General features: G+C 42.9%; 1 long non-coding RNA gene across 1 annotated transcript in view; it reads right to left on the reverse strand.

Moving 5' to 3' along the window:
* The window catches only part of LOC101943767 (uncharacterized), a 35,704-nt gene extending 20,953 nt beyond the window's left edge, over positions 1-14,751 (reverse strand). Inside the window, exon 1 of the long non-coding RNA XR_255841.4 lies at positions 14,367-14,751. This is a non-coding gene — a long non-coding RNA (uncharacterized LOC101943767). The remainder of the gene's footprint in view (positions 1-14,366) is intronic.
* Between the last annotated feature and the right edge of the window lie 984 nt (positions 14,752-15,735).

Genomic DNA, 15,735 nt, shown 5'->3' on the forward strand with positions numbered 1-15,735 from the left:
GGAAAGGATTGGGCCCAGACTAGAAAGGCGTCTAACTTGTGAAAGACGCTTACTGGGACATCTGAGGGTGAGATTTACCTGCATTTAGATTCCTACTGTATTAGGTTTAGACTTGCGTGATTTTGTTTTATTTTGCTTGCTAATTTACTTTGTTCTGTTATTACTTGGAACCACTTAAATCCTACCTTTAATACTTAATAAAATCATTTTTTTGCTTATTAATTGACCCTGAGTAAGTAAGTAATTCCTGGGGGAGCAAACAGCTGCGCATCTCTCTCTCTCTCTCTCTCTCTCTGTGTGTTATAGAGGGCAGACAATTTATGAGTTTACCCTGTATAAGCTTTATACAGAATAAAATGGATTTATTTGGGGTTTGGACCCCATTGGGAACTGGGTACAGGAGCACATTCTAAGATGTTTTCTGTTAAATCTGTAGCTTTTGGGGGACGTGGTTCAGACCTGGGTTTGTGTTTGCAGCAGGCTAATGTGTCTGGCTCAACAAGACAGGGTACTGAAGTCCCAAGCTGGCAGGGAAAACTGGCTCAGAGATCGTCTCAGCACTTCAGGTGGCAGTCCCAAGGGGGTCTCTGTGACTGAACCCGTCACAGTGGGGTACGATACAAATTGTTGTAGGGAGACATAAAGCTAATGTCTGAGTGTCCATGGTTTTTAAGTATCAGGGGGTAGCCGTGTTAGTCTGTATCTACAAAAACAACAAAGAGTTTGCTACCCAAGATCCATAAACCCGGAAACCCTGGACGCCCCATCATCTCAGGCATTGGTACTCTGACAGCAGGATTATCTGGCTATTTGGACACTCTCCTCAGACCCTATGCTACCAGCACTCCCAGCTATCTTCGAGACACCACCGACTTCCTGAGGAAACTACAGTGCATTGACGTTCTTCCTGAAAACACCATCCTGGCCACCATGGATGTAGAAGCACTTTATACCAATATTCCACATGAGGATGGACTACAAGCTGTCAGGAACAGTATCCCTGATGAGGCCACAGCAAGCCTGGTGGCTGAGCTTTGTGACTTTGTCCTCACCCACAACCACTTCAGATTTGGGGACAACTTATACCTTCAAGTCAGTGGCACTGCTATGGGTACCCGCATGGCCCCACAGTATGCCAACATTTTTATGGCTGACTTAGAACAACGCTTCCTCAGCTCTCGTCCCCTAGTGCCCCTCCTCTACTTGCGCTACATTGATGACATCTTCATCATATGGACCCACGGAAAGGAGGCCCTTGAAGAATTCCACCTGGACTTCAACAATTTCCACCCAACCATCAACCTCAGCCTGGACCAGTCTACACAAGAGATCCACTTCCTGGACACTACAGTACAAATAAGTGATGGTCACATAAACACCACCCTATACCGGAAACCTACTGACCGCTATACGTACCTACATGCCTCCAGCTTCCATCCAAGACACATCATACGATCCATTGTCTACAGCCAAGCCCTAAGATACAACCGAATTTGCTCCAACCCCTCAGACAGAGACAAACACCTACAAGATCTTTATCAAGCATTCGTAAAACTACAATACCCACCTGGGGAAGTGAGGAAACAGATTGACAGAGCAAGACGGGTACCCAGAAATCACCTACTACAGGACAGGCCCAACAAGGACAATAACAGAACACCACTGGCCATCACATACAGCCCCCAGCTAAAACCTCTCCAGCGCATTATCCACGACCTACAACCTATCCTGGAAAATGATCCCTCACTCTCACAGTCCTTGCTTACAGACAACCCCCCAACCTGAAGCAAATACTCACCAGCAACTACACACCACACCACAGAAACACCAACCCAGGAACCTATCCCTGTAGCAAACCTCGTTGCCTACTCTGTCCCCATATCTACTCTGGCAACAGCATCAGAGGACCCAACCACATCAGCCACACCATCAGGGGCTCATTCACCTGCACATCCACTAATGTCATATATGCCATCATGTGCCAGCAATGCCCCTCTGCCATGTACATTGGCCAAACCGGACAGTCCCTCCGCAAAAGAATAAATGGACACAAATCGGACATCAGGAATGGTAACATACACAAGCCAGTAAGTGAACACTTCAATCTCCCTGGTCATTCTATCACAGATTTAAAAGTCACTGTCATTGAACAAAAAAACTTCAGAAACAGACTTCAAAGAGAAACAGCAGAACTAAAATTCATTTGCAAATTCAACACCATTAATCTGGGCTTGAATAGGGATTGGGAGTGGCTGGCTCACTACAGAAGCAGCTTTTCCTCTCCTGGAATTGACACCTCCTCATCTATTATTGGGAGTGGACTACATCCACCCTGATTGAATTGGCCTTGTCAACACTGGTTCGCCACTTGTGAAGTAACTCCCTGCTCTCCATGTGTCTGTATATAATGCCTGCATCTGTAGCTTTCACTCTATGCATCCGAAGAAGTGAGGTTTTTACTCACGAAAGCTCATGGTTTTTAGTGTCTAGCAGAGTTATGAATTTAAGTTCCCAGGCTCAGCTTTTGAGAATGTTGTACAGGTTTCCTTTGAGAATGAGAAAAGACAGAGTGATTCGCTTTTTGAAAAGTGTTCGCCCACAGGTGGTGATGTGTGTTTTTTTTTTTTTTTTTGTCTTTTATCCTTTCTGTATGAGACTTTATGCAGGAGCATAGTGATTGTCTGGCTTCATCCACTTAGTTGTTGCTGGGGCATTTAATGCACTGGGTGAGGCACACCACATATTGTGACAGGCATATGTAGGACCCAGGAATCCTGAAAGGGCTATTATGGGGGATCATCACAGCAATGGAAATATATCTGAAGGTTTTGTCTGAACAACACTATATAGGCACTGTCTGATTCAAACTTCTCTATTTCACAGATCATCATTCTCCATTAGTGACAACTGAATTGTCCCTTCTTCCCCAAATGCTGCATCAGCAGAATTCAGAAGGCTACCTGAAGAAAACCAATAAACAGAATACAAAGAAGAACAATAACCACTTGTAATTACAGGCTAACTGATTAATAAAAACATGACTCTTCGTAGTCAGGACTGCAGCAGCAGAGAGATCAAATGGAAAAAGAGGAAAGAGCTATGGTTATCAAAATATCTACTTGCCCACAAAATACGCTACCAACATTCACGGACCTATAGTATTGCTTAGGGCTTTCTTCTGTCCTGCACTTCTCTTGGTCCTGGTTAGGTTAACTTTTTAGGATATCTTCTGCCCTGTGTAGCTGCACACAATTCCTACCAATGTGAATGGGAGGCCCATTAGCATACAGGGTGAAATTCATCCTTGCGCAGAGAGCGGATACAAGGCCCATGCACCACTTAAATTCACTTAAGAACTATTTTTAAGGCTTAAATGGCACTCAGAGTTGGCCTTCTGCACAGGGGGGAATTTCACAGGAAGAAGGCAGGGTGTGGCTCTTACAAGCATTGTAGCTGAAACCATTGGTAAATAGATACTTCAGCTCCATCCCTGTCTACAGCTGGATCTTATATTTGAATGTTTCCTTCTCTTCAATCAGATTTCCAATAGACCCTGTGAAGTTGACCATGCACATCTATACAATCCTTCTACATTGCTATCTTTCAGCAATTAATTAGCTTTAAAAAATGCTATTTATTTTGAATATAGCTCTGTTACTCTCCCCTGCACCCAGTCACTCTTGGCACCTTTGTATCCTGACTGCATTATGTTAAAAGCAAGTAATTGGCTTGGATATAAAAAGTTTAGATTTATGTGTTCTGCAATTTCTTAAATTTCATACACTGGAACACTTAAACTTGAAAAACTCGGATTTTATACAAAAACTGTCAACCCAAGGGACAGCCCAGTGATTTATGCCTAGAAATAAAGGCTGAAGTTCCAGGATTGCCAAATTGCTCACTTGAAAAACACAGTGACTGGAAGAAGGGAAGGAGCCCTCTGAATTAGTAGTTACTCTCTCACTGAACAATAGTTTGCTGTTAAGTGTCATCCTCCTTTGATGGATCACTCCTGGTTACCCCAGTGAAGAATTATTTCCTTCCTGAGGACTTGTCACCCATGAATAAGATACTCAAAGTTGAAGTTACTCTCCTTGAAAAAAGATGGATTAATTTTTTTTTTTAAGATTGTGATTGTTAAATGCGTCACCTTCTTTGTTACGGCATCTAAAACTGTGTGCCAGTTCTCAAGACTTGATGGGACTGCAGCTATGGCTTTTGAGGTTAGCTAATTCTTCATGGAAAATATGAACTTCATCCAAATTGAAATTATTGTTAAAAGTTAAATTAAGTAATGAAGTTAGATCTACAGGAGCCAAATCTAGACCAAAGGGGTGGACTGGAGGAAGGCTTGGACTCCATTCCACCTTCCCAACAGAAGTAGGACTCATGACAAAGAACTCTTAGTTAAAGTTATTAATTAAGACAGCATCCCACCAGGGGAACATTTGCTCTAGCTGAGTGAATGAGAAGCAGGTGATGGATGAGTCCAGGAGGAGTGTCAATAAAAAGATGTTTCCACAATAGAGCAATAAGAAAGGTATAGTGGGAGGCGCAGAGTTAAAGGACAGCAGCCAGAAGTTGTAGTGCAGCTGGGGAACAAAAAGCCATTTGCGGCTGACGGAAGAGTTGCTCCAAAACCACAGATGGGAAAGAACAGAATCCTAGATGTTAGAGACAGATAAGTCCTATTCCTTACCATAGGGGTCAAATTCTGGCCCCATTTAAGTCAATGGTAAAAGTCCAATTGGCTTCAGTGAGGCCCAGATTTTCACTCTATTTCATCAGTGGAATTTAGAGTCCCCAATCTACAGTTGGGAAGCTGCTTTGCAGTTAACATGGCCAGAAACAGGTAGGAGAATTAGCTCAGAGCTGCTACTCTGCATGTACAAATCTTTGGATTTGAATTTCCAGATCCCTATTTCACCCCCATCAGTCATAATGTTTCTTCCTGAGCGCCTGTGATGGGGTATCCACCCCACACAGGACTGACTGGGGTTAAAGTGTCTGGGTAGACCAATTAACTCCACAGGCTGCACCTGGAGCTGTTCTTGGAGCTGGTACATCCAGAAAGAGGAGGGGAAGCAGAGTCCAGGAGCAGTGAGGGCAGAGAGAAGCCCTGAACTGAAGATCCCTGGACTAGCACCTGGAGAAGAGGGCAGGTTCAGGTTCCTCTGACAGCCACCGAGGGTGTGGCATAGAACTGAAGCAGTGAATGGGAAGATTCCCTGGGGCTGCTGATGGACTGTACCCTGGAAGAGGGAATGCTGAGTGACCTAGCCGGAGACCCAAGTTATGAAGGAGAGGTTGAGGGCCCTGGAGAGAGAGAGAGAGAGAGAGAGAGGTGCTGCAGTCCAGAAGGAGACACAGAGTAATGGTGTGCAAACTGTGGAAAGGGGTGTTTACTGCAGGAGCTAATCCCCAGAGCAATCAGGAGATGCCAGACCAGCGGTGAGTGGTGCACCCCGTGACATCCCTGCACACTGTGCTCCCATGGAATTGGCAGCAGCTTTTCAGAATAAAAAGGGCTACGCATTTGCCATTAGAGGTTCTTCTGCATTCCAGTTCCTTACGCAGCAGAACTGCAAAGGGTATGATGTATTACTATGTGCTGCTTGTGGCCTCCAGGATTTCATTGATTATCAACTACCATGTCCCTCGGGTCTTTCTCGTTCACTATCTATCCATGATTTTTACTCAGGAAGGGACTGGATTCACAGTTTGCACAAGATTTTGCAAATTTAGTTAAAGATGAAATCCCACAATTTCCACCAGCAAATACAATGTTTTGTGTTCTGAAACACAGTAAAATTGCACCCTGAAACAAATGCTGAATTCCCACCTATTTGTCCTACATGGAAAACAGCTTTTTTTCCTCCACAAAACTTAAACATGCTTTTGACAAGGTTATTCACTTACGAAAGTGACTTTTGGCTTGGTAGAAAACAGAGGAGTTCAGAACATTTTTGGTTGTGCACTTTAAAAAAAAAATTGTGAAATGCAGGGGGCAGGTGGAGTTCTGTCCCTAGGATGACTGAGCAAGGAAGGTTCACCAAAGCCCTTCATATGGGGGAGTGAGTCAGCAGAAGAGCTGCTAGTGTCTGTAGGGGCAGAGGAAGTCAAATGGGCCCCGCCTGCCTTCAGACTCTCTTTCTTTACATGGGCACCATCTGACTCGCTGTTTCTTTGAGGCTTCCATACCAAGCATGAACTGATGCTGAGGTAGTCAAGGTAGTTAGAAGGAAGGTCCATTTCAGGCAACAGTGGCCAAGCAGACTAGTTGAGGCACTAAGAGGGGGGAAGAAGGAAAGGGATGATATGGGGGAAGAAAAGGAGGGAAAAAATCAGATGTGATCCTACTGTGATCTCAGACATTTTGCTTTTCATTTGTTTGCCTTGTCTATTTAGATAGTGAGCTCTTTCAGGCAGGGAGTATGTCTTACTATATGTCTATACAGCACCCAACACATTGTGGGTGCTACCTCCCATTTAATAAAAATAATAGTTTGGTTGATATTAATCTTTTTACATGTATCAGCAGGGGCGGCTCCAGGCACCAGTGCAGCAAGTGCGTGCCTGGGGCGGCAAGCCGTGGGGGGCAGCCTGCCGGTCCCTGCGAGGGCGGGAGTCAGGCTGCCTTCGGCAGCATGTCTGTGGGAGGTCCACCAGTCCTGCGGATTCGGCGGCAGGTACGCCGAAGCCGCGGGACCGGCGGACCTCCCGTAGGCATGCCGCTGAATCGGCGTGACCAGTAGACCACCCGCAGGCGCGCCACCGAAAGCCAACTGCCGTGCTTGGGGCGGCAAAACACATAGAGCTGCCCCTGTGTATCAGGAAAGCATGGCCTAGGTAACCATGTGAGGACCACTGCAGGAGTCCCATTGAGGCTGGTAGGCATATTGCATAGAAACAAAAAGACTGATCCATAGTTGTCCCACTGCCTCTCTGTGCTGCCACAATGCAGAGCCTTTGGTGCAGAAGCCTTTGGTGTTGATAGAGTTCCAAGTCAGGCATTCTGGAGGAAAAAGTGGGGGTAGATGTGGTCAGAACAGTCTTCATTCTGGCAATTCCCTGTTCTCAGGAGCCCTGTAGGGTTGGGGACCAAAGCAGCCCCAGTATTCCTAGACTCAGGAAAGCACAACCTGTCTCATTTCAAAACATGTGAATCAAAGCCCTTTGAGGTCAGTGGGACTCTTGACTTTGATGGGCTACGATCGGACCCAAAGAGTCTGCAGAAAGAGAAGAAAGTCTACAGCACAATGGACAGTCTAGACAAAGGAGGAGACATGCTAATCTTGCTGCCTTTAGTAGAGGAAAAACCACTCTGAATACAATCCACTATTATTGTGGAATAATATTTATTATGACCTCTCTGGTTGGTTTTTTGTTTTGTTTTGTTTTTTTATTTTGGTTGCTATCTTTTTTTAAATGAAAGTAAAAGTAAGCTGATGGAGGAGCCTTCTACTGTACTGCCAGGATTTGGGGACTTCAACAGCAGAGTCAAGGGAAAGGGTAGGGACGGCTTTGTGGCCTGCAACATGCAGGGGGTCAGACCAGATGATCATAATGGTCCCTTCTGACCTTAAAGTCTATGAGTCTATGAGTACTTTGCGTACGTACATATAAATCTTTAATTGACTAAAATCAGTTTTTAAAAACTATCTCAGCAACTCATTCATGGGCTCATGTCACTTTCCTCCATGGCAGCCATGCTACTCTTGAGGGATTTAGTGCATTAAATAAAAAGCACACAGGCATCTGCTCTACATAGATGCCCAAAGTCCCACAGGCTTTCACTCTATCCGAAGGCCAGCTCCGCTATGGTGATGAAATGACTCAGCAAAATCTCACTCCCCCTCCCCTACACAGAACTGATGGTTCTTTACATTGCAAAGCATGATATAGTCTATGTTTGGAAGACAAAGTCCCCAAACAATGTGTTTCTAAACCAGTAGTTTCTTAAAATGTCTGGGTGATACCTTGGACATATAGTAAAAGGTGTTGCCTAAGCAACAATGCTCTTAAGGGGATGTCAGCAGTTTTATGAGCACTTAAATTTATAATTTATACACTTGTACTATGCTTTATGTGTTTTACAAACATTTTCAGATTAATTATGCTAAATATAAATAATGATCGGGCTAAAGTTCAACTAAAAGGTATGGTTATTAGTTTTTTATTGTTGATTTTAATAGGACCAGGAACAGACACTTTGAGTCATTTTGCATTTCATTATTTTCTTTTTAGGATTATATCTGAACACTATAGGTGACAAATTTAGAAATACAATAAATAAATAAAAAATCCAAACCAAGAACCAGTCCCAGCAACACCATCACTTATAATACTAAGAAGTTGGATAGCACATGAGTCAAATCCTCCAGTTTTCTCTAAACATCACACCCTAACAATATTTGCATTTGAAGTAACAGCAGTTGCTATTTTGAAATTCTAACATAAGCAGCTTTGAGTCATAGTATTAGGTAACATTTAATTATAGCCAGAACATCTCAGACTACAGTACACTTACTGGATCTTCAGTGTCCATGATTTACTCTGTCCTAAACCATTTTACAAGGCATTTTAAATTACCCAACAGCAGACAGAGAGGGCATTTAGGCATTTAAGTATTTTTGTCTTTACATAATTCCAAATGCTCAAAGATTCATCTGTGGACCCTAATGGCTTTGGGATTTTGGGGAGTGGGGAGGGGGAATCCAAACTAAACCAGTTGAAATACTTAAAGCAAGATTGTTGCTGGAACTTGTGTATATGTTGGAGGAGGGGGAATGGAAAGATGCAAGAATTATTGATCCTACTCTTGTGAAGATCCTTAGCAGCCCTTGTGCTTAAGGGTGTGAAGAGACTGTCTATGAAATCCATGGGGTATGGGAATGAGAGGGCTCCATGCCCCACATATGCCTAGGAGCTAGACAGGCAATGGAGAGGAGCACTACATCCTGTTCCATGAAGTGCAAATGCTGCTGGAGCACCCCACTGCCTCATATTCAAGACCAAAAACGAGGAGTCCTTGTGGCACCTTGGACACTAACAAATTTATTTGGGCATAAACTTTTGTGGGCTATAACCCACGTCATCAGATGCATGGAGTGGAAAATACAGTAGGCAGGTATAAAAATACAGCACATGAAAAGATGGGAGTTGCCTTACCAAGTGGGGGGTCAGTGCTAACGAGGCCAATTCAGTCAGGGTGGAAGTGGCCCATTCCCAAGAGTAGGCAAGAAGGGGTGAATATCAACAGAGGGAAAATTATTTTTTTGTAGTGACCCAGCCATTCCCAGTCTTTATTCAGGCCTAATTTGATGGTGTCAAGTTTGCAAATTAATTCCAGTTCTGCAGTTTCTCGTTGGAGTCAGTTTTTGAAGTTGTTGTTGTTGTTGTTTTTGAAGAATGGCCACTTTTAAGTCTGTTATTGAGTGTCCAGGGAGGTTGAAGTGCTCTCCTACTGGTTTTTGAATGTTACAATTCTTGATATCTGATTTGTGTCCATTTATTCTTTTGCGTAGAGGCTATTCAGTTTGGCCAATGTACATGGCAGAGGGGCATTGCTGGCACATATCACATTGGTAGATGTGCAGGTGAACAAGCCCCTGATGGCGTGGCTGATCTGGTTAGGTCCTATGAATAGATATGCAGACAGAGTTGGCAACGGGGTTTGTTGCAGGGATTCCTGGGTTAGTGTTTCTGTTGTGTGGTTTGTAGTTGCTGATGAATATTTGCTTCCGGTTGGGAGTCTGTCTGTAAGCGAGGACTGGCTTGTCTCCCAAAGTCTGTGAAAATGAGGGATTGTCCTTTAGGATAGGTTGTAGATCCTTGATGATGTGCTGGAGAGGTTTTAGTTGGGGGCTATAGGTGATGGCTAGTGGCGTTCTGTTACTTTCTTTGTTGGGCTTGTCCTTTAGTAGGTGACTTCTGGGTACCCTTCTGGTTCTGTCAATCTGTTTCTTCATTTCCCCAGGTAGGTATTGTAGTTTTAAGAATGCTTGCTAGAGGTAGGTATTTGTCTCTGTTTGAGGGATTGTAGCAAATGCAGTTGTGTCTTAAGGCTTGGCTGTAGACAATGGATCGTGTGATGTGGTCTGGATGAAAACTGGAGGCATGAAGGTAAGTATAGTGGTCAGTAGGTATAGGGTGGTGTTTATGTGACCATGGCTTATTTGCACTGTTGAGTCCAGGAAGTGGATCTCAGGACTGTGGGTAAATACCATCATTTAGCTTTCAATAACTCCCTTTGGTCAGGAGTTTTCTAGGCATATATAGTATGCTGTCTGTGCCAAAGTACTCATTTTCCACTATGTAAAATTATCTCTTTGGTTGATTTAAGTCTAGTGCTCTTAAATTGTCTAAATGCATAGTTACATGATGCCCAGGTGCCATGCTGAATGAGTCACTATTATTTGTCAGATTAGACACATTTGTTGAAATTTCTAATGCATGTTTTAAGTGACAGACATTAACAGCTCCATCGGAGCATTTTGATTCATTGTGTTTCATAAGATATACTTCTCTGACCACTTTTCCCCTCTTGCTTTGCTGTTAAATTAAAAAAAAAAATGAAGACATTATTGTCATGTGACACAGGTAAATAATCCTGGGAGTCACTTTTTTCTAACATAAAACAAGGAATTTTATCTAAGAAAGGGAAGCAGTGTCATCCCTGAGGCTGCTTTTTCTCTCCTTCACTGTAGAGCTTCTGCCTAACCCTTTCCTTGCCGCTGGCTGCCTGGCTTCCTGCTAGTTTTTAAAGAAACAAGACAAAGATCCTCACAGCTCTCCCCCATTTTTCCTCTACAAATAGGTTTTAGTGGAAATTAATATTTAAATTTAATATTTAAAACTTGGATGATCAAATCCTAAAACTGTGGACCACTGTTTAAAAGCTTTAGGACTCTGCTCAACAGGATTTTCTCCTTTCACAAAGGCTGTGGTGTGAGTACCATTGCTGCCAGGGTCACTTTTCTTCACCCAGGCCTGTCAGGTAATGCTTTGGATCAGTGACCGAAGAAAATAAAAATGGGGAGGAGGAAGCTCAGCAATACTGTGGTGTATATTGTCATGGGTATTGATGTCATGTGCCACAAGGTGAAATTGCATCATCTTGTTTGATGGGACATAGTACAGAGAATAGAATGGGTATAAGGGAATAAATGTAACCAAGGGGAGTCCGTGTCCACAAGCAGGCTCATAGCCAGATGAGTGTGTCTGTACCTATATGCTTGGACACACATACAGATTGTGGCTTAGGGGAACATCCTATGGGCTCCCATCCCCTTTGCTCTGTGCTCTTGGCTGCCCAGAGTGTGGGGGGGGTGCAACTGGGGGTGGGGGGCTGTCAGAGTCACTCTCTTTCACTTGGATTGTGCTTAAGGGAGAGGAAGCCAATGGTAAGGTCTTCCTTGGTGGTACCAGGGAGGAAGAGCTAGAGGCAGCAACAAAAGGAGGAACGGATCTCCCCCTAGGAAAACAAGGCATGTAGGGGACTCCCATCTTGAAAAATTCTTAGTCTTCAGTTAGATGTGGGTGCTACTCCACCTACTGGTGGGAAGTTTTGAAGCTCCATAAACTCCTCATCCAGGCACAAACTCCTCCTGCTGCTCCCATTTCAGATCCTCTCTGCATTTCACCAAGCAGTGAAGAGGAAGGAAGAGAGGGGGGCTGAGGCGATCCCAAGGCCAGAAGAGGGAGGGGACAGACCTTTTCTTATGCTTTCAGCAGGGAAGGGCTTACACTCTCTTACTCCCTCCTTGCTTCAATCCCTGCTTAGCATCTCTAGCTGCTGGGCTGGTGATGAATCAAAGGCTTCTTTGAGGTCACTTGCAGAGCTCTTGGGAGGTTACTAGCTTAGCACCTTCATCTTGTTTATCTGGTGTCAACAGGCCTTCAGAGAAGAAAGAGGAGGAGTAGCGGGAGGGGGACAGTAGTGGAAGTGTCAGGAATAGGAAAGCAAGAGCTGGGTACTTCCACTTTTATCAATGGGGAGAGGAAAGTCAGGTGTCTGTGAGGGTGAGGGAGAGAGAATGGGAGACAGAGATTGGTGACTGTGGTGAGTTGTTTGGAGCTGGATACAGAAGAGGACTCAGGAAAAAGAAGGGAGGGAGGACCAGAGATGTGAATGAGGCTGCTAGGTATGGAGCCAGTATGGGGTGGGTAAAGATGTGTTCTGGGTGAGGGGTGGTCAGTGTTGGGAAAGCTGTCTCCAGAGTCAAGGGGAGACGAATTAATTGGGCTTGTGAAAAGGAGAGAGCTGTGTGTATGTGGAGCAGAAACAGATAAGGGAGGAGGGAAAGGTAGATATGGTGTGTGGAGGGCAGAGAACTTGGAGGAGGGAAGGGGGAGAAGTGAAACATAAAAGGGGAAGCTGAAGATGGGGTGTTAAATACTTTCCTATCACAATAATTACAGATGGATTAGTACAATTGAGGAACTCATGTCCATTCAGAAAAGGAAGCGTAAGTGCAGGGTAAATGATATCTGGAAATGTAGGAAGTGGTGGATTAGAGAATTCTAGATATCTTGTGCAATCTCAGTGGGGGTTTTATTGCAATAGCACACCAGTTATACAGGTCTTTCTATTCATACAAAGCACACACTCATAACCACTGCCATTCACAACTGACTTCTTCTTGGAAGATGACAAAGAATTTATTGTAAAGGGCTTTATAAAGTGATTATAACAGGTGAAGAACTTTGGCATTCCTTTTTCATTATGTCTTAGGCACTTCTGGGAATAGGAAAGATGTTGAGCTGCTTACATACCTGGCCAGTGCCATGCAATTTTCAGCCTGACAGGCTAGTTAGACTTCAGCTAAGCAACCGAGAATAATGCCTTCATTGTCAAGCTAGAAGGAAAAGCCTGCAGCTGCTATATGTGTAGGTAAATACATGGAAAATGGAGAAGATTATATGCACCATGAAAACTGCTAGTTTATGCACCCTACCATTTCTAGTACAGTCACATCAAACTGCACATGGCGTGAAGAAGTGCAGATTTCAATTTAGGTAATGTATATGCAGTTGGAGTGGAGCAGAGGACCATGACCATGACAATCTATCTCCTGTAGATTAATGTCTGGTGCAGGCAGGTTTGTCATAAACTATGGCTTAATATGGAGAACCTCTCAGTGTTTCTCTCATTTTCACTAATGCATTGTGCTTGCCTCTAAGAGATTCACAGTAGATGTAGGGCTATTGCTTTTAAATGTTGCCTCTGACCCAGATAATGTCAAAACGTCTGAATGCATGCGATGCTCTTTTTAAAAAGAGCATCCCTAATGTAATGCAAATGCACATTGTGGGGAAATTCCAGCTGAGAAAATGAAGCCTTATATTTCTAAAACCATATACATGTCAATAGCCCATTATTCTCCAGTTTTAAATGTAATTGCAGCCCAGCTTGGAATGAATTCCTGAAATAATAAAATACACTGAGTAGTAGTTACTAAGTCTTCCAGTTATTTTATGCTCCCAAGAAAAGGAAGAGGGATGGCGAGAGGAAAGGGGGTGGTGGGGAGGCAGAAGATAAAAGTGAAAGTCATATCCTTTTCTTTAACATGTTATTGGAACACTCTGTGAAAAAATATGCTGGGCTCCTAACAGGCATTACAACATCAGTGTATCTGAAGCATTTGTATAAACGTATCTCGGTCCAATTTTGTCTGACAAATTATTTCCAGACAAATTAAGAATATTTATAATTGTTTTCTTTGGTAGGAACTTCTATTTCCAAATTTCTTTTAAAGCTAATGTTTCCTATAAAGCCTGAGCAACTGTCATTTTGAAAGAATCCTTTCTTAATCATGTGAACTGCTGTTTGAAAGCACTTTTTTTTTAAAATAAATTTAGCGTGTGTGTGTAGTACAGCCTTTATCACCAGGACTGGTACATTTTAAGTTATCATTATTTCATTGTGGATTCTTTTTTCCCCATTCATCTGTCTTGGGAGAACTCCAAGAAACAGCTCCCATGATTAAAAACAATGTAGATTAATATTGTGGTGGTGCTGAGCTGCAGTATTTCTCTCTCCCCTCCCCCCTCATTTAGTATAAAAATCTATGCTGCTCAGTAAGTGAAACCTAGATGGTTCAATTTCTGAGTTGAACTGCTAGGGTGGAGACCATACAAATGGAGTTTCTGCAAAGGAAAATGTCAGCAGCCATTTAAAAAAGCAGATGGGAAGTTATTCAGTGAATTCCATAGTATGAAGATCTTTTGAATAGAAAACTCACTTTTAAAATAATGCTGTATGCATACTCTGGGGTTCAGTAATCCACAGGGCTGTAATTTAGCTTTTTCACTGGAGGTGGCTTTTTCTGAGCACGGGGTTATTGAAGTAGAAACCAACTTACCCCACTTTCAGCCAATGAAGGAGGTAACTGCTGACGCCATTCAGCATGCCTTGCTTTCCTTTGGTCTTTTTTTGCTTCATTCAAGAGGAAGTGGGGTCTTCCAACCCTACTTACAGAGGTGCTGTTAATTACCTAGCTCCTTTTATCTTTATTTATGACCTAGCATAAGCATAAATTCCATCTCTTATCTGTTTCTCATCAAGCTAAATTTCTGTCACTGTTAGTAACCCTGAGGATAGTCAAAACTGTAAAATTAACTCCACTTCAGTCTTTGAAAGAAAACAAAAAAGATAAAAACAGTCTCCTCAGGTCTTAAAGCCTGTGGTAGTTGATTAGTCCCTGCAGTAGGGAAAATTAAATTTTGTGGTTGAGACCCAGCATGCTTAGATGGTTTAATAATGCTATGGCCATCATCCAATGGCTCACAACCAAGAACTGAGGTACTTTCTGTTCTTTACTCCTTCATGCAACACCTGAAAATCCTGGGGCGAATCAAACAGCAAATTAAAGCTCAAAAAACTCTCACCTGCAAAACATGTATAAGGAACTCATTTTAATGCTTTCAGGCTGAAATCACTGGGACAAGAGCCCAAAAAGAATGACAAAGGTATCTTGGTAAGTTGTTAAAGCTCCTTTTTCAATTCTTTGTTGCTCCAACTGTGCTTGTATTTTAGTTTGTTTATTTCTGTTTCCAGTCCATATACCAGCCAGCAAAAGCCAAGTAGCTCACTACAAGTAATCAAATCACACAAAACGTTTCAAAAAGCCAATTTGTGATTATGAATGAAGCCATAAATGAAGGCCTGTTGCTGCTCAAATATAATTGTATATGGAATTTCTTTCTGACAGCTGACCCCCCTCTAGCACTCTACATTGAAACTTGATTAGAGCTATTCTTAAGAATCGAGTACAAATATCGTGGTGATTTGCATTATCTTATATGATGGTGTGAGACAATGTACCAGGTTGTCACTGTGAGTTACGATTTGTAGCCATTGTTTGCCACATGAAATATGGTTTTCAGTTACCAAAACCAGACGTGAAAATTGCAGTCTTTCTAAATTGAACTCAATATACTGTCCAGAAGATCATGAATATGACTTCAGTGGAGAGAGATGTTAAGACAGAAGGTTGGTTCTAGGTAGTAGATAGGGTTGTATGCCGGGGGGGGGAAAGCAACAATTGTTCGGTTTGAAATAGAAATCCAGCTGTTAGAGAGGAATTATATTGCCATTCACAGTACCCGTGAGACAAATTTGAAAGTATCATTCGTATGCAGCACAGTATTCGAAATCTGTGGTGTCAACAGTTTGACTTTTTAAGAATATGCTTTGTTGTCTTGTAAGAAAACACAATCTAGGACACAAAT

Source organism: Chrysemys picta, chromosome 6 (genome assembly GCF_011386835.1).
Source record: "Chrysemys picta bellii isolate R12L10 chromosome 6, ASM1138683v2, whole genome shotgun sequence".
NCBI lineage: Eukaryota > Metazoa > Chordata > Testudines > Emydidae > Chrysemys > Chrysemys picta.